The sequence below is a fragment of the Scyliorhinus canicula genome, chromosome 8, assembly GCF_902713615.1.
Source record: "Scyliorhinus canicula chromosome 8, sScyCan1.1, whole genome shotgun sequence".
Classification (NCBI taxonomy): Eukaryota; Metazoa; Chordata; class Chondrichthyes; order Carcharhiniformes; family Scyliorhinidae; genus Scyliorhinus; species Scyliorhinus canicula.
In genome coordinates this window covers 7,374,137-7,396,550 of record NC_052153.1, presented here as the reverse complement: position 1 = coordinate 7,396,550, position 22,414 = coordinate 7,374,137, and the positions used below count along the sequence as shown (strand labels likewise).

General features: G+C 53.0%; 1 protein-coding gene across 1 annotated transcript in view; it reads left to right on the top strand.

The window, feature by feature from the left end:
* Positions 1-9,151: 9,151 nt before the first annotated feature.
* Positions 9,152-22,414, top strand: part of cemip2 (cell migration inducing hyaluronidase 2) — an 82,617-nt gene continuing 69,354 nt past the window's right edge. The window contains exon 1 of the mRNA XM_038804103.1: positions 9,152-9,375. The gene's annotated coding sequence lies outside the window, so the exon portion shown is untranslated. The remainder of the gene's footprint in view (positions 9,376-22,414) is intronic.

The window sequence follows — 22,414 nt, the reverse complement described above, 5'->3', positions numbered from 1 at the left end:
CCTGCGGGTCGGCGGAGGAACAAATAGTGCGCGGGTATCGGACCCGCTGCCCGCGATCGGTGCCCATTCGTGAAAATGGCCGTAAAGGCCTGGGAACTCGGCCCATCGGCCAGGGGAGAATCGCTGTTCGCCGTAAAAAACGGCGAGCAACGATTCGTGTCGTGGGGGGGGGGGGGGGGGGGGGGGCGGGGGAGAGAATAGCGGGAGGGCAGGAAAAATGTCGGGAAGGCCCTCCCGCTATTCTCCGACCCGTCGTGGGCAGCGGAGAATAAAAGATTTTGTGCTGTTGCTGAATTCTTTGAAAAGTTTATTTACATAAGCAGTCCTAGTTCCTGACTTCAAAGCAACTTTGCTCAAACAAGTGTTCCCGGCTTTGTTGTGTTATGTACTCTGGGACAACACAGGCTGCAACTCGATGCAGATTTGACCAAAAGATACTCCAGACTTTGAAGTAAGTTCAATGTGATTTATTGAACCATTAGCACAGTTCTCTATGAGTTCGACTCTCCTGCTAATCTTGCTATAGTAACTCGGGCTAACTAACCAGCCTGACGGGCAGCACGGTGGCGCAGTGGGTTAGCCCTGCAGCCTCACGGCGCCGAGGTCCCATGTTCGATCCCGGCTCTGGGTCACTGTCCGTGTGGAGTTTATACATTCTCCCCGTGTTTGCCCAAAGATGTGCAGGCTAGGTGGATTGGCCTTGCTAAATTGACCCTTAATTGAAAAAAATGAATTGGGTACTCTAAATTTAAAACAAACTAACCAGTCTGCTCTAAGCCATGTGGTGGGTGTGATACTTCTGATCTGCCCCTGTCCTACTCTCTAAGTGTCCCCTGTGGAAAGAGGTAGAGCATGTGTGCCCTGTCCTTATTTATGGGTTGTGTAATGTCCCTTGTGGTAGTGTCACCTCTGGGTGTCTTGACTGCCCATTGGTCGTGTCCTATTCTATGTGTTCATTAGCTGTATGTCTGCATGTCATGATGTCTCTGGTGCTCCCCCTAGTGTTTACTTAGTCGTAGTGTATTTACATTAATCCCTTGTGTATTCACAGTGATGCATATCACCACAAGCTTCACTGTTCTTGAATCCTTTGAAGAGCTGGCTATTTAAACCAATTTCTTTCCATGCTATATATAATGAGTGACTCTGCCCATCTTTGTCACGCTGAATGCCTTGCGTTTCTTGTAGGTTATACTCAAATGAGGGGAGGAGAAAGGGATTAGGACACTAAAAGATTTGTTTCTTGGGGGTTGTATTGTGGGATTGAAGGAGCTGGGAGCGAAGTATGGGCTGGAGCAGGGGGAAATATTTAGATACATGCAGGTTTGAGACTTTGCCAGAAAGGAGATACAGCGTTTCCCAATAGAGCCGGCTCCCACATTGCTGGAGGAGGTGCTGACGACAGGGGGACTGGAGAAGGGGGTAGTATCGGCGGTTTACGGGGCTATTTTGGAGGAGGAGAAGGCACCGCTGGAAGGGATCAAGGCAAAGTGGGAGGAAGAGTTGGGAGAGGGTATGGAGGAGGGGTTCTGGTGTGAGGTGCTCCGGAGGGTGAACGCCTCCACCTCGTGTGCGAGGTTGGGGCTGATACAGCTGAAGGTGGTGTATAGAGCACACCTTACAAGGGCGAGGATGAGCCGGCTCTTTGAGGGGGTAGAAGATGTGTGTGAACGTTGCGGGGGGGGGGGGGGCGTAAACCACGTTCATATGTTTTGGTCCAGTCCAAAGTTGGAGGATTACTGGATGGAGGTGTTTAGGGTAATCTCTAAAGTGGTGCATGTGAAACTGGACCCGGACCCTCGGGAGGCCATATTCGGGGTGTCGGACCAGCCGGGGTTGGAAACGGGCGCAAGGGGCAGATGTTGTAGCCTTCGCCTCCTTGATCGCCCGAAGGCGGATCCTGTTGGGATGGAGATCAACCTCTCCACCCTGTGCCCTGGCGTGGCGGGGGGACCTGCTGGAATTCTTGACGCTTGAAAAGGTCAAATTTGAACTGAGGGGAAGGATGGAGGGGTTCTACAATTCATGGACGTTATTCATTCTGCACTTTCGAGAATTGGATTACATCGAACATTCGGGGGGCTGGTTGCTGGGAGGGTTGGGGGGAGGAGGACTGTATGTGTTAATGGTGACTATGGGTAATTCCTGATTCCTCTAAGTAATTTGTTTATGTTAACATGCGGGCTAATGTCGGGGCTTTGACGGAGGATGGGATTGTTGTTATTGATATGGGGATTGACAATACATTTGTTACTGATTATTGTTTATTGTTGAGTGTAAATTTGGGAGAAAATGTGAAAAAGGAGAATAAGATAATATTTTTTTAAAAAGATTATACTCAGATATTCAGTGGAGAGCAGGCTATGTTTCCTTGTCATGAGCATTTTGAAGCCACCTGTTGCTTCAAGATACAAGGGAGATTGATTTATTGACTCCAAGTTGTCCAAAAGCTTGATTGAAGATGTAGGTTTCAAAAGAGCATCTTAAAGTAGGAGAAACAGGTGGAGAGGCTTAGGCAGGAGACAGACTGCTGTCGAGGGATGCAGAGATTCTGCAGAGTTGTAGAGCTGGAGGAGGTGGGGAAGGGTAAAGGTTTATATAGTTTATATTTCAGGAGGTATGCAGAGGTGACACTAGTTTATTTGTGAATAACAAGTTTTAATCACAGTGCTTTACAATGTCTGCTCCATGCTTCAGCTCGAGCTTCCAGCTCTTTCAACAGCTTTGTTTATTTTTCTCTGAGTCTACAGGCGGCGGGATTCCCAGATATCTGCTGCCCCGACCTTCTGGATGGTAGAGGTTGTGGGTTTGGAAGTTGACGTTGAAGCAACTTTGACAGGAATGGTTTGCTCTTTGTTGTTGTGCAGGTAATATGGCAGCCAGTGCGTGCACAGCAAAGTGATCATCAAATAGTAGTTTGGCAGTACAGACCTTGAGTACTGCTGAAAAAAGACTTTGTGGTGATATGCATCACTGTAAATACGCGTGGACTGGCTGGACACTAGAGGGAGCACCAGAGACATGACACACAGACACTCAACCAATAGGTCAGTATGATAGGACACAACAATGGGCATTCACGATATACACACAGGTGACACTATCATAGGGGGCATTGCACCAACCCATATATAAAGGATACAGCACACATGATCTTCCTCTTTCCAGTGGAGACTCTCAGTGAGTACAGACAGGGTTGATTTGAAACACATCACACCCACCACGTGGATTGTAGCAGACTGGTTCATCAGTCTGAGTAGCTATAACAGGATTAACAGGAGAGTCGAATCCAAGTAGGAGAATTGTTAACAGTTTAATAAATGTGTTAAAGCTATCTCCATGTCTGAACCTTCCTTTGTCAGAGTGCACATCAAGGAAGCAGCTTATGCTGCGTCAAGAGCATAACAAAGCATGGTACCCAGGAGTGACCTGTTTAAATCTATATAGTTACATATCAGCAAACAGTGACAACCAGCAACAGCAGCCAGGCAAGATGATGTTCGAGATTCTGGTTCCACAGCAGCTCAGGTACCGAGGCAATCTCAGTGAAAACTGGCGTTGGTTCAGGCAGTGATTTGAGATCGACCTGGTAGCGTCCGACCTAGATGGCGTGGCAGATGCAGAGAAAATAAAGCTTCTACTTACCATCGCGGGTCCAGAAGCAGCTGAAATCTTCCAGACCTTCAAATACTCAAAGGGGCAAAACAAGAGCGGCTTCCAGGCAGTCCTGGACAAATTCCAAGAATTCTGCGAGGAACATACAAGAAAAAACAGTAAAAGAGGCGTCAAAACTCACCACGAGGCGAAGGTAGGCTTTCCATTGAAGAAATCTGCAGTTTTGATTGGCGGCCATCTTGGAAAAGGTGCCGCACATTCGCAGTTGTGTGAAGAGCGCACAGAACGGGAAGGTCCGTTTGTACATGTGCGAGAAGCCGCGCATGCGCAATTGCGAAAAAGGCCCCAAGTAAAGGAACAGCGATATGCGCATGCGCAATCGCTTCCTACGACCTACGTCACACGCTTCGTGACGTCAGAGGCCCCGGACCACGCCCACTTAAAGGGGAAATGTCCCAAAACGCAGAAAAACAGTTTTAAAGCCGTAAAACCCAATTCTTTCACCTGGAACGACAGCACAATGCCTGAAATTCGACCAGTAGCTGAAAGTAACGTCCGCAGAACCCTGCAACAAGCAGTTAGCACGGCCCAAAGAGATGATATAGTTCTTGAAGGCTATGATTCAGACCTTGAATTCTTCTTTGGACATCGCGAGCCCAATGCCAGCTCCGTCACGAAACATGATGATATGGTCCTAGAAGACAACGACTCAGACGAAGATTTCACCTTGGGAGGTGGCTACCCCAGTACCAATCCGGACCGCAACTAGACATGTTGTACATTGACGACCCCGACGACGAGTTCTTCGGATTGGGGAATCCTCAGCCCAGCATATATGACATCCCGAATCGTGAGTGCAGGATTATGCTGCGGCCTGATGCCAAGAGACAGAGAGCGGTACAAGCCCACCGGCTGCCACAGAGAGTGGGGTCCACGCACCGCGAAGGGTCCCCGACTCCACACAGAGAGTGGGGTCCACGCACCGCGAAGGGTCCCAACCTCCACACAGAGAGTGGGGTCCACGCACCGCGAAGGGTCCCCGACTCCACACAGAGAGTGGGGTCCACGCACCGCGAAGGGTCCCAACCTCCACACAGAGAGTGGGGTCCACGCACCGCGAAGGGTCCCAACCTCCACACAGAGAGTGGTCCACGCACCACGAAGGGTCCCAACCTCCACACAGAAAGCGATGAAAGACTCCACAGTGAGCTCGTGGACAGACTCCACGATAGAAGCAACGCATGACCCCAGAGCGCAGTCCTTGCATGAACAAGACCATGAGGGTCTAGCAACCTCCTCTGAGCAACCAGCAGCAGGTGATGCAAGTCTGTCATGCTCAAGTGAACAACAGAAAGACTCTGACAGTCTACCCAGCTCAAGTGCACAGCAAGAAGACACTGAGGCTCTACCCACTGTATGTGCGACAAGTGACGACAGCATCCCACTTCCCATACAAGATGTGCAATGTGACAGACCTCAGCTAGTGTGTACGAGGCACTCGACAATCACAGTGAGACTACTGGTGACTTCGGTGACACCACGTTACTTCAAACCTCATTCGCTCGAGCCTCTCCACAAGCAAATGCATTCCTGAATGTTTTGACTCCAGACGTGGAGCATCAAGAAACCTCAGAAGATTCAAGTGAGCCTGAAATGACTCCGGACGGGGAGCATCAAGAAACCAAAACTGGCTCAGGTGAACCAGAAAGGGCTCCAGACGGGGAGCATCGACACCCAAAACTGATTCAAGTAAGCCGGACATGACTCCAGACGGGGAGCGCCGTGGTCTCAGTGACGGCACGCTCAAGGAAACAGCAGATGCCACAAAGCACGCTGACACGGGTAACCGTGTGAAGGACTCGTATTATCCACAGAGTGTGGTCCTTGAGCGCAGCAAACACGACAACACAACCAACCAACACAACAACAACATCAAAGACAATAACAAGAAGCGTACCAAAGGCAACAACGTCGACAACAAGCATGACAAAGACAACAACAGTGGAACTACGACTGGTACGACATGGTACATCTCTGCCCATGAAGGACACTGTTACTGCTCAGCTCAGTACAATGAAATACCAAGGCAGGACGACACAGATTGCATACATCACCACCACAAGCATCGGAAGAAAAAAAGACTCCAAATCAGACAACAAAGTGATTTGACCACTTCTTGGTTCCTCACGCTCAGGGACACTGACGGCGTTTACAAAGCAATGCCACCATCAACATCACCACCTCACCAACCCAACAAGAAAGATACTCGATCATAATAATTGATGAATTTTGGACTCATGCATATGATTTGGACTTATTGTTTAATGATCACTGTTATCATAACTTGTACAGAGCATCACTTATCTATCTGTTTTTGTTCAATTTTCTTTAACACTGTACAGAAAATATGTAACATGAAAAAAGGGGGAATGTGATGATATGCATCACTGTAAATACACAAGGGGTTAATGTAAATACACGTAGACTAGATAGACACTAAAGGGAGCACCAGAGACATGACACACAGACATTCAACAATAGGCCTGTAAGATAGGACACATCCAATGGGCATTCACGATACACACAGAGGTGACACTACCACAGGGGGGCATTACACCAACCCATATAAAAGAACACAGCACACATGATCTCCCTCTTTCCAGTGGAGACAGTGAGTACACAGGGTTGATTTGAAACACATCACACCCACCACGTGGATTGTAGCAGACTGGTTCATCAGTCTGAGTAGTTATAGCAGGATTAACAGGAGAGTCGAATCAAGGTAGCAGAATTGTTAACAGTTTAATAAATGTGTTAAAGCTATCCTTTGTCAGAGTGCACATCAAGGAAGCAGCTTATGCTACGTCAAAAGCATAACAAAACAGACTTGTCTGTCAAACCTTTTCATTTTGCACTCATCAGAGCAATTAGGAGAAGACCAATGTCAGGGGAAACTGCAACTTTATATTGTAAGAGAAGTGAGTGCTGATTGGTTGGCAAGTGTACTCTGATTGATAGAGGCATTGCCATGGAGAATACACCGGTTGATGATGACTGACAGTTAACTGCCAAGATTGTTTGAAAATTTAAACTAGACAACTTGACTCTGATTGGTCATAGAATTGCCCTGTTTCCGCTGACATTGGTATTCTTGCGATTATCCTGATGAATGCAAAATGTATTTTTTCACCAATCCTCAATGTGATCGTCACCAAGTTATGCTTTTTAGTTACATTGGTTGAGGGTTCAATAGTTGCGGGAACTCCCCTGCTCCTCACCAGACAAGGCTGTGGGATATTTTACCTCTAATTAAGAGGACAGATGGGACCTCGCCTTAAAATGTCATCAAAAGGCAGCTGGGAGTGCCGGTCTGGATGTTGTGCTGACGAAGTAGCCCATATCGCTGTGTCTCCTTGGTTAGAATTTCTGCCTCTGAGTCGGAAGGTTCAAGTCCCACTCCAGGACTTGAGCTGAAATATTGGGGCAGTACTGAAGGGGGTGCTCTACTCTCCTTGGTGTGTCATCTTTCAGATAAGATGTTAAGCAGAGGCCCTGTCTGTCCGCTACAGGTGGATGTCAAAGATCCCATGGACAAGAGGTGCAGAGGAATTCTCTCCAGAGTCCTGGCCAATATTTATCCCTCAGCCAATATCGCATAAACAGGATTATCTGGCCATTATCACATTGACGTTTGTGGGAGCTTGCTGTGCCCAAATTGGCTGCCAGTTTCCCCTGCATTAGAGTGACCACCAGGTACATTTTCCAGTCCTGCCCACCTGGCAAAGTCGTGGGCGTGACGGACGTTGGACAGGAATATATCGTCTCAGGGCGGGCGCAACTGGCGGCAGAGTGGTTAGCACTGTTGCCTCACAGCTCCAGGGACCCGGGTTCGATTCCCGGCTTGGGTCACTGTCTGTGTGGAGTCTGCACGTTCTACCCATGTCTGCGTGGGTTTCCTCCGGGTGCTCCGGTTTCCTCCCACAGTCCAAAGATGTGCGGGTTAGGTGGGGTTATAGGGATGGGGCGGGGGCTTGGGTGCTCTTTCAGAGGGTCAGTGCAGACTCGATGGGCCGAGTGGCCTCCTGCACGGTGGGGATTCCATGGTTCCAAGGTTAATATTCCAATTGTACAAAATGGGGTAAAGTTAAGCTGGATTTCCTCCGGATCTCCAATAGAGGTCATCAACTGCACACTTGTGATTGTAAAGCGGACAAAACAGAGAGAGGTTTACAACAGGAGAGGAAGGAGAGAGAGAGGTTTAGAACAGGAGAGAGAGAGAGGAAGGAAGGAAGGAGAGAGAGAGAGGTTTAGAACAGGAGAGAGAGAGGTTTACAACAGGAGAGAGAGAGAGGAAGGAAGGAAGGAGAGAGAGAGAGGTTTACAACAGGAGAGAGGGAGAGAGGTTTACAACAGGAGAGAGAGAGAGGTTTACAACAGGCGAGACAGAGAGGTTTACAACAGGAGAGAGAGGAAGGCGAGAGAGAGGTTTAGAACAGGAGAGAGAGAGGTTTACAACAGGAGAGAGAGAGAGGAAGGAAGGAAGGAGAGAGAGAGAGGTTTACAACAGGAGAGAGAGAGAGGTTTACAACAGGAGAGAGAGGAAGGCGAGAGAGAGGTTTAGAACAGGAGAGAGGTTTACATTAGGAGAGAGAGAGGAAGGAAGGAAGGAGAAAGAGAGAGGTTTACAACAGGAGAGAGAGAGGAAGGAAGGAAGGAGAAAGAGAGAGGTTTACAACAGGAGAGAGAGAGGAAGGAAGGAGAAAGAGAGAGGTTTACAACAGGAGAGAGAGTAGAAGGAAGGAAGGAGAAAGAGAGAGGTTTACAACAGGAGAGAGAGAGAGAGGAGAGAGAGAATTTAGAACAGGAGAGGAAAGTTGATGACGCCGGAGTTAAAAACTCCCCCTTGCCGCAGATTGAATGCAGTCGGAGTAACTCACTTCCTCTTAACTCAGCCCAGGGAGAGAAGCAAGTGTGGGGGCGGCAGGAGGCTGGGGGGCAGCAGGGGGCGAGGGGGGCAGCAGGGGGTGAGGGGGGGCAGCAGGGGGTGAGGGGGGCAGGGGGTTTGATCTGACCTGGAATCTACTGAAACCCAGGCTGCAGATGTGGTAATGTAGCGGCTCCGGGAGACATCGCCAGAGACAGAGAGGGAGAGGCAGCGAGAGGGAGAGGGAGAGAGAGGGAGAGGCAGGGAGAGGGAGGGAGAGAGAGGGAGAGGCAGGGAGAGGGGGAGTGAGAGGGAGAGGCAGGGAGAGGGGGAGTGAGAGAGAGAGAGAGGCAGGGAGAGGGGAGTGAGAGGGAGAGGCAGGGAGAGGGGGAGTGAGAGAGAGAGGTGGAGAGTCAGAGAGTGAACAGAGGGAGGGGAAGAGATAGAGAGGAGAGCTGGAGAGAGAGAAGAGGAGAGCTAGAGAGAGAGGAGAGAAGAGAGAGCTGGGGAGAGAGGAGAGAGAGAAGAGGAGAGCTGGAGAGGAGAGAGAGAGGAGAGCTGGAGAGAGAGAGAAAGAGAAGAGGAGAGAGAGAGGAGAGCTGGGAGAGAGAGAAGAGGAGAGCTGGAGAGAGAGAGAAGAGGAGAGAGAGAGGAGAGCTGGAGAGAGAGAAGAGGAGGGAGAGCTGGAGAGAGCGAAGGAGAGCTGGAGAGAAAGGAAAATCCAGGAAGTTTGGCCCAGATACTGAGAGCCATGTCCCACCCGGGATGAGCAGCTTGGACACAGTGACAGCCACCCAGAGTTTGTCTGCTTCGAACCCCAGCTGCTTTAGGAGAAGGTGAGGAAACTTTCCCGACTGCTCACAAACTTTGTAATATTGATTTTACTTTTAACTGAAATTGCTCCACACACACAGGAGGCAGAATCTCTTCCTGTGCACAGAGAAAACGCGTGTGTGTTTTATTGTTTCAAAGTGAGAGTAAAGATCTCCTTTCTCCCAGGCTGTGTGTGTGGCAGGAGAGACTGGAAGCTTTATCCCCATGTTGCAATCTCACTAACCCCTCTATTGTTCTCTCTCAGCTTCAGTGTTGCCCATCCCCCTCCTCCCCTGACAATCTGACAAACCATCCAGTCACTATTCCCAGTGACAGCCAGGGTCACACACTGATTGACTGTCACTGGCGAGAGAGAGAGAGCTGGAGATAAGGAGGATTTACTTTTTGGGATACAGCCTGGGAGGCACTGCCTGGGAATGGTGGTACAAGCAGATTCAATAGTAACTTTCAAAGGGGATTTAGGGAGTGGGCTTCTGTGAGGAGCGATGGAGTGTGTAAAGGGCAGGTGAATGCAGATAACTGGACATAGCTCTGGATCAGGGCCTGGGGTTTAACCCTTCACCAGCCTCAGTGGAACAGTGTTAGCTGTGAAAGTCATGCTTAAAAAGTCTAGGGTTCAAGTCCCACCCTAGGGGCTGGAGCACTGCCAGTACAGTCACTGAGGGGGTGCTACCCTGCCTCCGATGCTGGGAATGGTGTTAAACTGAGCATTCTCCACTCCCACTCGCTTCTCAGACCTCCCAAGGCAGTATTTCCAAAAAGGAGCAAGTTGAGCCCTCCCCGTTGCCCGGGCCATTATTCATCCCTTGGCAAACATCACCAAGAACGGATTATCCAGTCATGCTCACTTTGCTGGGCGTGGGAGCTTGCTGTGCACAGATTGGCTGCCCCAGTTCCTCCAGTACAACAGTGACTGCACTTCAGCAAGTACCTGTCTTGGCCGTAATGTGCCGTGGGACGTCCTTGGGCCTTGACAGGTGCTATATAAATGCACATTTTGCTTGCTGGTGGTGCCAATACATTGAATGGCTTTGCATCACATACTAGCCTAAGAGAGGGGGGTTTGAAATGCAGATTTTCCCGGGGCCCTGCTCCTGATTATTGTCCAGAAATTGCTGGAAATACTCAGCAGGTCAGGCAGCATCCGCGGAGACAGAAACTGAGTCAACCTTTCAGGCCTGTGACCTTTGAAAGGTTGTGACAATCCCCGACACGGAAAGAGTTTCTGACGTTCCCCCCCACACTCCCGCCTTTAAACTCCCAGGTAAAGAATGGCTACTTCTCTCATTAAAGTAAAGGTAAAGTTGCCGTAGTCCCCGACGACCATGGGCTGCTTTACCCTTTGAGGGGGTCATTTTGGTGGTGATTTTACCTGAGGAGGTTAGGTGGGGTTACGTGGATAGGGCGGGGGAGTGGGTCTGGGTGGGGTGCTCTTTGCGAGATTCGGTGTAGAATCGATGGGTCGAATGGCCTCCTTCTGCGCTGTGGGAATTCTATGTTTCTATGATCACCACGCCTCGGGCGAGAGGCCAGATTGAGAAGGTGGGGCTTTCCTGAATAACCTCAGCCGGTACGGGATTCGAACCTGCTCTGCTGGCCTCGCTCTGCATCACCAACCAGCTGTCCAGTTGACCTGAGGCGGCCCCCTACTTTTCTCATTAGCTTCTAAATGAAGTGGGAATCTGTCTGTCTTGTCGTTCATCCATTCTCGTTCTCAGGGGTGACGCACTATGAACAATCTCTCTCCACTGGTTTCTAGCCTCCGCTGCCTTCGCTGCCCGTCCAATACAGAGCCCAGTCCACCTTCTGGTATTTGGCGGCACGGTGGCACAGTGGTTAGCACTGCTCAGCGCTAGGAACCCGGGTTCGATTTTGGCTTCGGGTGACTGTGCGGAGTTTACACATTCTCTCCGTGCCTGCATGGGTTCCCTCCGGGTGCTCCGGTTTCCTCCCACAGTCCAAAGATGTGCAGGTTAGGTGGATTGGTCCTGCTGAATTGCCCCTTGGTGTCCAAAGTTGTGCAGGTTTGATGGAGTTACAGGGTTAGGGCGGGGGAATGGGTGGGGTGCTCTTTCAGAGGGTCAGTGCAGATTTGATGGGCTGAATGGCCTTTTTCTGCACTGTGCGAATTCTATGGATTCTTCCAATCGCTCCTCTCCTATTCACGTCACCTGTCCAAAACTCCCTTGATATCCCTGCTCCAAACAAGTTCCCACAGACAGAAGCTTTCTCGAGCACCACTCATGTCTGCTTGTCCATCCATGCCACACGTAATATCCACCTGAGTCCTTTCATTTCAAATGTTCTTAATCGAGCCTGAAAAACCCGTGGAAATTGTTGGGTTTGTGAGGGGGTAGCTGCTGGGGGCAGTTGTGGGGAGCGACTTGGTGCCGTGTCCGTGGACTTGGGGTGCCCCCTTCGGGATCGGGATGACTATGCTCAGACTGCCATTGTTGCAGTCTGCCTTGTAAACACACCCTGCTAGTGTTCCTCACAGGCCCCTGGCTGCTCAACCTGCTGATTGCTGCCTGTGTCCTTTGAATGCTCAGAGAGCCTCGGGTCATCTGGCAGCACGCCCAGGCCACCCTTCTGTGCACCCTCATATCCCAGGTGTCTCGGCAAGTGGATGGGGGTGGCCGAGCTCAATCGGGGGCCCACCAGGTGTTGGCACTCCTCAGAAGTGCCGCCCCACTGCAGAGGGAGCAGGGAACCAGCACCGCTCACCCCAACCAGAGGACACCTGCACTGTGGCCTTTGGAAATCATCCTTGGTTCTATCCCCTCTCAGGGCAGAGGCCTCCCACCCCACCGGACCACCACCTGTCTCCACCTGGTGAGGCTGGCAGCGGTCACTGCCTCTGCCACCACCTCCCTGTTCAGGAGGGGGGTGCTTGAGTCTGTGGCCCACCATGGGGAAGGAAATGTTTTTTTTATTGATGGGAAGCGTGCGGCGCAGGCTGGGCCTGTGTTTATGGATGGGAAGCGTGCGGCGCTGGCTGGGCCTGTGTTTATTGATGGGAAGCGGCCGGCGCTGGCTGGGCCTGTGTTTATTGATGGGAAGAGGGCGGCGCTGGCTGGGCCTGTGTTTATGGATGGGAAGCAGCCAGGGCTGGCTGGGCCTGTGTTTATGGATGGGAAGCAGCCGGCGCTGGCTGGGCCTGTGTTTATGGATGGGAAGCAGCCGGCGCTGGCTGGGCCTGTGTTTATGGATGGGAAGCGTGCGGTGTTGGCTGGGCCTGTGTTTATGGATGGGAAGCGGCCAGGGCTGGCTGGGCCTGTGTTTATGGATGGGAAGCAGTCGGCGCTGGCTGGGCCTGTGTTTATGGATGGGAAGCAGCCGGCGCTGGCTGGGCCTGTGTTTATGGATGGGAAGCGTGCGGCGTTGGCTGGGCCTGTGTTTATGGATGGGAAGCAGCCGGCGCTGACTGGGCCTGTGTTTATTGATGGGAAGCGTGCGGCGTTGGCTGGGCCTCTGTTTATGGATGGGAAGCAGCCGGCGCTGGCTGGGCCTATGTTTATGGATGGGAAGCGGCCGGCGCTGGCTGGGCCTGTGTTTATGGATGGGAAGCGGCCGGCGCTGGCTGGGCCTGTGTTTATGGATGGGAAGCAGCCGGCGCTGGCTGGGCCTGTGTTTATGGATGGGAAGCGGCTGGCACTGGCTGGGCCTGTGTTTATTGATGGGAAGCGGGCGGCGCTGGTTGGGCCTGTGTTTATGGATGGGAAGCGGGCGGCGCTGGCTGGGTCTGTGTTTATGGATGGGAAGCGGGCGGCGCTGGCTGGGCCTGTGTTTATGGATGGGAAGCGTGCGGCGTTGGCTGGGCCTGTGTTTATGGATGGGAAGCAGCCGGTGCTGGCTGGGCCTGTGTTTATTGATGGGAAGCAGCCGGCGCTGGCTGGGCCTGTGTTTATGGATGGGAAGTGGGTGGCGCTGGCTGGGCCTGTGTTTATGGATGGGAAGCGGCCGGCGCTGGCTGGGCCTGTGTTTATGGATGGGAAGCGGCCGGCGCTGGCTGGGCCTGTTTTATGGATGGGAAGCGTGCGGCGCTGGCTGGGCCTGTGTTTATTGATGGGAAGAGGCCGGCGCTGGCTGGGCCTGTGTTTATTGATGAGAAGCGGGCGGTGCTGGCTGGGCCTGTGTTTATTGATGGGAAGCAGGCTGCGCTGGCTGGGCCTGTGTTTATTGATGGGAAGCGGCCGGCGCTGGCTGGGCCTGTGTTTATTGATGGGAAGTGGGCGGCGCTGGCTGGGCCTGTGTTTATTGATGGGAAGCGGGCGGCGCTGGCTGGGCCTGTGTTTATGGATGGGAAGCAGCCGGTGCTGGCTGGGCCTGTGTTTATTGATGGGAAGCAGCCGGCGCTGGCTGGGCCTGTGTTTATGGATGGGAAGTGGGTGGCGCTGGCTGGGCCTGTGTTTATTGATGGGAAGTGGGCGGCGCTGGCTGGGCCTGTGTTTATTGATGGGAAGCGGGCGGCGCTGGCTGGGCCTGTGTTTATTTTTTTTATTTTTATTTTTTTTTTAAATTTAGAGTGCCCAATTATTTTTTCCAATTAAGGGGCAATTTAGCGTGGCCAATTCACCTAATCTGCACATCTTTGGGTTGTGGGGGCGAAACCCACGCATACACGGGGAGAACGTGCAAACTCCACACGGACAGTGACCCAGGGCTGGGATTCGAACCCGGGTCCTCAGCGCCGTAGGCAGCAATGCTAACCACTGTGCCACCGTGCTGCCCGGGTCTGTGTTTATTGATGGGAAGCGGGCGGCGCTGGCTGGGCCTGTGTTTATTGATGGGAAGCGGGCGGCGCTGGCTGGGCCTGTGTTTATTGATGGGAAGCGGGCGGCGCTGGCTGGGCCTGTGTTTATTGACCACCCCTGAGGGCATTTAAGAATCAACCACATTGCTGTGGGTCTGGAGTCACATGTAGGCCAGACCGGGTAAGGACGGCAGATTTCCTTCCCTAAAGGGACATTAGTGAACCAGATGGGTTTTTACAACAATTGACAATGGTTTCATGGTTTTTATCAAATTCCAATTTCACTATGTGCTGTGATGGGATTGATACCTGATCCCCAGAGCATTATCCTGGGTGTCTGGATTACGGGTCCAACGACAGTACCAGTACGCCACTCCGCTCCTCACTGGCATTAAGCTGTGGGTCCACCTCGGATTTCTGACCTCAGCGGGTGGGCGGCAGGTCTTCTGTGGGCCACCTTGGTGACTTCAGTGAGTGTGCGGTAAGTGGAGCTCCAGCTGCCCGGCTCTTTAGCGCTAACTCCAACCCCAGTGGTTAGAATGCCTGCTGGGCCAGATACATGGGCGGCACGGTAGCACAGTGGTTAGCACTGTTGCTTCGCAGTTCCAGGGTCCCAGGTTCGCTTCCTGGCTTGGGTCACTGTCTGTGCGGAGTCTGCACGTTCTCCCCGTGTCTGCGTGGGTTTCCTCCGGGTGCTCCGGTTTCCTCCCACAAGTCCCAAAAGACGTGCTGTTAGGTCAATTGGACATTCTGAATTCTCCCTCTGTGACCCGAACAGGCGCCGGAATGTGGCGACTAGGGGCTTTTCACAGTAACGTCATTGCAGTGTTAATGTAAGCCGGAGGAAGTGTCTAGTTTTGCGATGAAAACATTGCGTCGCCCCGGCACCGATACTGTGATCGCTGTGAGGCCGGTGAGGGGCTAGCAGCCGTGTCATGTGAACCCTCCGGCCTTCCCGATATAAATGTCTGGAGAATTGCCAGGTCCATGGCCGTGCATGCGCAAGGCGACAGCCTGCAGTGTTCGTGCTTCACAACATGGCGCCGGCTGCATGTGGACGCAACCAGCCAGATAGCGCTCTTCCGACGTGTCCCCCCCCCCCACCCCACCCCCCACCCCCCCCCCCCCCCCCCCCCACCCCAGGCCAGCAGCACAGCCCCTCCCCACCCCCACCCCAGGCCAGCAGCACAGCCCCCCCCCCCCCCCACCCCAGGCCAGCAGCACAGCTCCCCCCCCCCCCCCCCCACCCCACCCCAGGCCAGCAGCACAGCTCCCCCCTCCCCCTCACCCCAGGCCAGCAGCACAGCCCCACCCCCCCCCCCCCCACCCCAGGCCAGCAGCACAGCTCCCCCCCCCCCCCCCCCCCCCACCCCACCCCAGGCCAGCAGCACAGCTCCCCCTCCCCTCACCCCAGGCCAGCAGCACAGCCCCCCACCCCAGGGCAGCAGCACAGCTCCCCCCCCCCACCCCAGGCCAGCAGCACAGCTCCCCCCCCCCACCCCAGGCCAGCAGCACAGCTCCCCCCCCCCCCCCCCCCCCCCCCCCCTCACCCCAGGCCAGCAGCACAGCCCCCCCCCCCCAGGGCAGCAGCACAGCCCCCCCCCCCCCCCCCCAGGCCAGCAGCACAGCTCCCCCCCCCCCACCCCAGGCCAGCAGCACAGCTCCCCCCCCCACCCCAGGCCAGCAGCACAGCTCTTCCCCCCCCCCACCCCAGGCCAGCAGCACAGCTCCCCCCCCCCCCCCACCCCAGGCCAGCAGCACAGCTCCCCCCCCCCCCCCCCAGGCCAGCAGCACAGCCCCCGCCTGACTGTGGCGGCCCTGGACACAGTCCGCAGCCGCCATGCTGGGTTCCCGACTGCTGGGACCACACATTCCCCGCTCGGACGGGAACTCTGCCCATCGCGGGGGGGGGGGGGGGGGGGGGGGGGGGGAGCATCGGGGCAGTGCCCTCCTGTAACGTCCCGAGACCGTCTCAATGGCGTACGGCGAACTCACAATGACGCCGATTTGGAGGCGGCGGAACATCCGAAAACGGGAACCGCGCCCAATTCGGTCATAAACAGGGATTCTCCGCCCGAATGTCGGCGCCGGGCAATGGAGAATCCCGCCCTATGTTTTCCCGCCGGATGAGAATTGCAACCAATTTGCGTTCCCCCTGGGAGTGCAAGTCAGGAAGCAATTCCGTATCCCTTGTCATGCGGATTTATGCATGGTGAGGAATGTCAGGGATTCCCAAGAGAATCCTGCTATCGGGCCGCCATTTTGAACGTGCGGCCCAATATCAAAGACCCCCCCACACCCCGGCACCACAAATCAGCCCCCACCCTCTGGTTGCCTGGGTGTCCCTTACTCTGCCCAAGTACTGATGTGGGCTGGTAAACTGGTAAATGGGGCTGGTTTAGCACAGTGGGCTAAACAGCTGGCTTGTAATGCTGAACAAGGCTAGAAGCACGGTTCAATTCCCGTACCAGCCTCCCCGAACAGGCGCCGGAACGTGGCGACTAGGGGCTTTTCACCGTAACATTCATTGATGCCTACTCGTGACAATAAACGATTGTTATTATTATTATTTATTAACTGGTTTGATAGCTGAATTGTGATGATGATGATATTAAAAACAAGTAATCCCGATTCATGATAGAGCTATTGGACAACCATTAAAATAAAGTAGCAATTAACTTTATAAATTAATTAAACATTCCCCCCCCCCACGTGGACTGGCTTCTTTTACATGTGGCATATGACTGAACAGGAGAGAGTTTTCAGTGGGTGATCTATTTCTTGAAGCTCCTTATAACACAGCAGTAATAGAAGCATTCTATAGGCAGCATGGTGGCGCAGTGGGTTAGCCCTGATGCCTCATGGCGCTGAGGTCCCAGGTTCGATCCCGGCTCTGGGTCACTGTCCGTGTGGAGTTTGCATTCTCCCCATGTCTGCGTGGGTTTCACCCCCACAACCCAAAGATTTGGTGGATTGGCCATGCTAAATTGCCCCTTAATTGGAATAAATAATAAATAAATTAAACCATTCCATTATAATCTGTTAATGGGCTAAATTCTCTTCATGAGCTAGCAAACTCCTGCAATTAATTGACACTAACTTTTAAACAAGAGTTTTCTCTCTCTCTCCCTCCCTCCCTCTGACTGTTTTCATCCTCAAGACTCTATAAGACTCTTGATGCAAAAAATCAAAGGGCCTTGACCTCTGACCCTGTTCCAGCTCACTATCTCGCGTGTCAGTGATGGATTAGTTGAATAACCAAACAGACCTGCTACTTCCCTCCCGGGGTGGGTGGTCTTGTGGGGCTCAGGTGAATGAAAATTACCCCGACGTTATAGTTGTGAGGCGTTTTTAACAAATCTTGTGATCTCCCGCTTGGCGGGGCTAATAAATTCTGCGAACTGCTTTGTTTCGTCCCCAGTGTTGGATTAAATATACATTCTCGGATCCCGAATGGGAGTTGTGAACGTGGCTGTTTCTCTGCAATGTCATAGTCATAGAATTTACAGTGCAGAAGGAGGCCATTTGGCCCATCGAGTCCACACCAGAAAGACCAGCCCACCTAAGCCCACACCTCCATCCTCTCCTCACAACCCAGTAACCCCACTTAACCTTTTTGAACGCTTTGGGCAATTTAGTAGGGCCAGTCCAGCTTACCTGCACATCCTTGGACTGTGGAAGGAAATCGGAGCAGCCGGAGGAAACCCACGCACACACGGGGAGAAAGTGTAGATTCCGTACAGACAGTGATCCAAGCCGGGAATCGAACCTGGGTCCCTGGCGCTGTGAAGCCACAGTGCTAACCACTGTGCAACCGTGTTGCCAAGAGGCTTGCAATGTTTAACTTTCCTGGGCGACACAGTGGCGCAGTGGTTAGCACTGCTGCCTGATGGCGCCGAGGACCCGGGTTCGATCCTGGCTCCGGGACACTTGTCCCCTCCCTATCTCTGTGATCTCTTCCAGCCTCACAACTCTCCGAGATATCCGGACTTCTCCGTTTCCGGCCTGGTCCCCGATTTTAATAATTTCAGCAACGGTGGCCATTTCTCCAGCAGCCGAGACCCCAACCTCCTCATTTCCCCCTCTCAACCTTTCTTAACTCCTTCCTCCCAGGGGCAGCATGGTGGCCTAGTGGTTAGCACAACCGCCTCACGGCGCTGAGGCCCCAGGTTTGATCCCGGCTCTGGGTCACTGTCCGTGAGGAGTTTGCACATTCTCCCCGTGTCTGCGTGGGTTTCGCCCCCACAACCCAAAAATGTGCAGAGTAGGTGGATTGGCCACATTAAATTGCCTCTTAATTGGAAAAAATAATTGGGTAATCTAAATTTTTTTTTTTTTTAAACTCTCCTTCCTCCTTAAAGGCACCCCTGATTGACCACCTGATTGGTCAATCATTTGGTCATCTGCCTACTATCTACCTTACGTGGCTCGGTGTCAAATTCTGTTTGTTAACACTAACATGGGGTAGTTTACCATGTTTAAAGACACTATTTATATAATAACAGTGGTTAGCACTGTTGCTTCACAGCTCCAGGGTCCCAGGTTCGATTCCCGCTGGGTCACTGTCTGTGTGGAGGCTGCACGTTCTTTCCGTGTCTTCGTGGATTTATGTCTGTTCAAAGGAAAGCTGCCTGTAAACATCAAAGGACGTTTGCTATCATGTGTAAGAGAGTTTATGTTGTGCTCGATAATGTGGTGGTTTCTGCTGGTGTGTCTGTGCAGGGGGTGTGATCTGGTCGAAACACTCTGTTTTTAAAAAAACTATAGGGCGGAATTCTCCGCTCCCGCGATAAATCGGGAAGGCCGTCGTGAACTCGGGCGGGTTTTACGACGGCCTCGGAGGCCGCTCCTCGCACCTAATTCACCCCCACCCGGGGGTCTAGGAGCGCCGAGAGTGACGCGACGGCGGCGCCTATGTGACGTCAGCCGCGCATGTGCAGATTGGCCGGCTCCAACCCGCGCATGCACGGTTTCCGTCTTCCCCTCCGCTGCCCCGCAAGACGTGGCGGCTTGATCTTGCGGGGCGGCGGAGGGGAAAGAGTGCGTCGCTTTGAGAATGTGCGTCCCCTCCCGAGCACGGCCGTGGTGCTCACTCCCCTCTCCGCCCCCCACAAGCTTCAAACTAGCATTTGGTGCCCATGTTCACAACGGCAGCGACGAGGTGTGGTTGCCGATTCTTCCGAGCGGGGGGTGGGAGAATCGCGGGGGGCACCAGGGGGGCGTGTCGTGAGTCGCCCGGCCCTCCCGCGATTCCCCCACCCGGCGTGGGGAGCAGAGAATTCCGCCCATAGTTTCCAGTCAGTAGCATGCGTTGCCTTTGCACAGGCTGCACGTTTTTCCTCTCGTCGGCAGCAAGTCTCTACTGGAAATCTGTTAACAATGGGGACTGTGTTGTTTTGGAATTAGATCAATTTCCACAATGATGCTCTTCAGGAATTACTATCCTCATGATTAAATAATTTTTGTGGGTTTTGTCAAACTGCAGCGTAAGGAGTTTGCTAAGCTTCCACAGTTGAAGGAAATGCTGCACATTTTGGTTTTCATTGACTGCGAAAAGGAGTTTAAAAAAACAGAATTTGAAGGTTGCTTTCCACTCCTCACTGACTAAACCAAATTGGCACAAACCACTTGTGGCTGAGCCCAAAACTAGGACCATAAATATATATTTTTTAAAATTTAGATTACCCAATTCATTTTTTCCAATTAAGGGGCAATTTAGCGTGGCCAATCCACCTACCCGGCACATCTTTGGGTTGTGGGGGCGAAACCCACGCAAACACGGGGAGAATGTGCAAACTCCACACGGACAGTGACCCAGAGCCGGGATCGAACCTGGGACCTCGGCGCCGTGAGGCAGCAGGGCTAACCCACTGCGCCACCGTGCTGCCCTAGGACCATAAATATAAGATAATCGGTACGTGCCCAGTAATCCGTCATCGGAAACCCCTTGGGGCGATCGGTTTTCAAATATTTTGGTTTTCCGATCTGGATGCACGGTAAAGCCTACGCCCATTACAACAGACTCGGCCTAGGCTAGCTACAGCCTACAGATACCAGGGTTGGGATTGTCCCTCCCCACCTGCCGTGGGGAACAGCTGGTCCTGCCATAGATCAATGGGGTTTTGGCACACCTGGTGCGTTTAGCTCAGTTGGCTGGACCGCTGGTCTGTGATGCAGAGCGAGGCCCTCAGCGCGGGTTCAATACCCGTACTGGCTGAGGTTATTCATGAAGGCCCCGTCTTCTCAACGTTGCCCCTTGCCTGAGGTGTGGTGACCTCATAATATCATTTGCTTTGTTAACATATGCGTAGTCGGTCTTCTGGGCTTTGGATGTGTTCAGTTCTCAAATGTACAGGTAAAGAAATGAAAATGAAATGAAATGAAAATTGCTTATTGTCACAAGTAATTACTGTGAAATGAAGTCAAATGAAAAGCCCCTAGTCGCTCATGCCTGTTCGGGGAGGCTGGTACGGGAATTGAACCCGCGCTGCTGGCCTTGTTCTGCTTTACAAGCCAGCTGTTTAGCCCACTGTGCTAAAAAGGATACTCGACCTGTAATAAACCCAGTGGGGAATTCCGGAGAAACCTCTTTAACTCAGAGTGGTGAGAATGGGGAACTCACTGCCGTATGGAGCAGGGGAAGTGAATAGCGGACACAAGGTGCAGTTGGAAAAGTACTCGAGGGAAAAAGGACTGGAAGGTTGAGCTGAGAGGGCGAGAGGAGGTGCGTTGGGTGTAAGCTTTTGTGGATCATAAATGCTGGCACAGAGCAACTGGGCTGAATGGCCAGTGTACGTTCTGTGAATACAATGTCATTCGGCGGTATTTTCCCAAAAATCGGAATTGTGTCAGGTTCAGTCAGGCAATCGGCAGGTTTCCTGGTGACATCTTCCCTTGATTTGAAGGGGAGCATGCTTTGCGCCGTCATTGTGAGTGTGCGGGGGGGGGGGGGGGCAGGATGCGGGGGATGGGGGGGCGAGAAGAGACTGAGAACTCAGGTGAAATTAAATACCCCGCCCCTCCCCCCTCATGATGGCATGTTTCTGCCCCCCCATCCCCGCCTTACCGAACACAGATCACCGACCTGATCTCCCCCCCCCCCCCCCCCCCCCCCCAGCACCCCCAGGGCATCGGAGCCCTCCCAGTGCGCCGCTCAGTATGACCCGCCCTTTCAGATCTCATCGTGGGCAGCAGGGTAGCATTGTGGATAGCACAATTGCTTCACAGCTCCAGGGTCCCAGGTTCGATTCCTGGCTTGGGTCACTGTCTGTGCGGAGTCTGCACGTCCTCCCCGTGTGTGCGTGGGTTTCCTCCGGGTGCTCCGGTTTCCTCCCACAGTCCAAAGATGTGCAGGTTAGGTGGATTGGCCATGATAAATTGCCCTTAGTGTCCAAAATTTCCCTTAGAGTTGGGTGAGGTTGCTGGGTTATGGGGATAGGGTGGAGGTGTGGGCTTGGAAAGGGTGCTCTTTCCAAGAGCCGGTGCAGACTCGATGGGCCGAATGGCCTCCTTCTGCACTGTAAATTCTATGATAATCTTTGGCACCTCCCACTGGCAGCCTGGCAGTGCCAACCTGGCAGAGCTAACCTGGAATGCCAGGCTGGCATTGCCAAGAGTGCCGGGGCAGTGCCAGGGAACTGCCCTGTCATGTCCTTGACCACCTGGGGTCCACATTGGCCTCGGGGCCCCTCCGGGTGTGGTCATTGCGTCAGGCACCAATAGTTATTCCTGCCGGCCTCAGGACCCGCCGACGGCACATTCCCGATAGATTTGGCGTTAAGCTGAATTTGAACATTAAAATCTATTTCAGTGAATGATAATCTGCTTCACCCCTCACTGGGTATTAACCAAATTAGGTCTGCTGGGAGGGTGGTCCTGTTTGGTGGCTGGCTCAAATCCCGTTTCCGGCCTCCTGGAATGTTTCCGACATAGCCAGATTTGGGCCGGACAAATCGCCCCCATTGTGTGAAAATAAATCCATATCCAATCTCTGGCCGCTGGCCGGAGGTGGAATTCCCTGGTCGGCGGCCGCGCACCCCTGTCTGCGGGCTTCCCGGCAGCTTGGCGTGGCTCCGATGGGAATTCCCACTGGCGGAGTCCAGAACCAGGGGGTCATAGTTTGAGGATAAGGGGTAACCCTTTTAGGACTGAGGTGAGGAGAAATTTCTTCACCCAGAGAGTGGTGAATCTGTGGAATTTGCTACCACAGAAAGTAGTTGAGGCCAAAAGATGTAATTTCAAGAAGGAATTATATAGAACTCTTGGGGCTAAAGGGATCAATGGGGCTA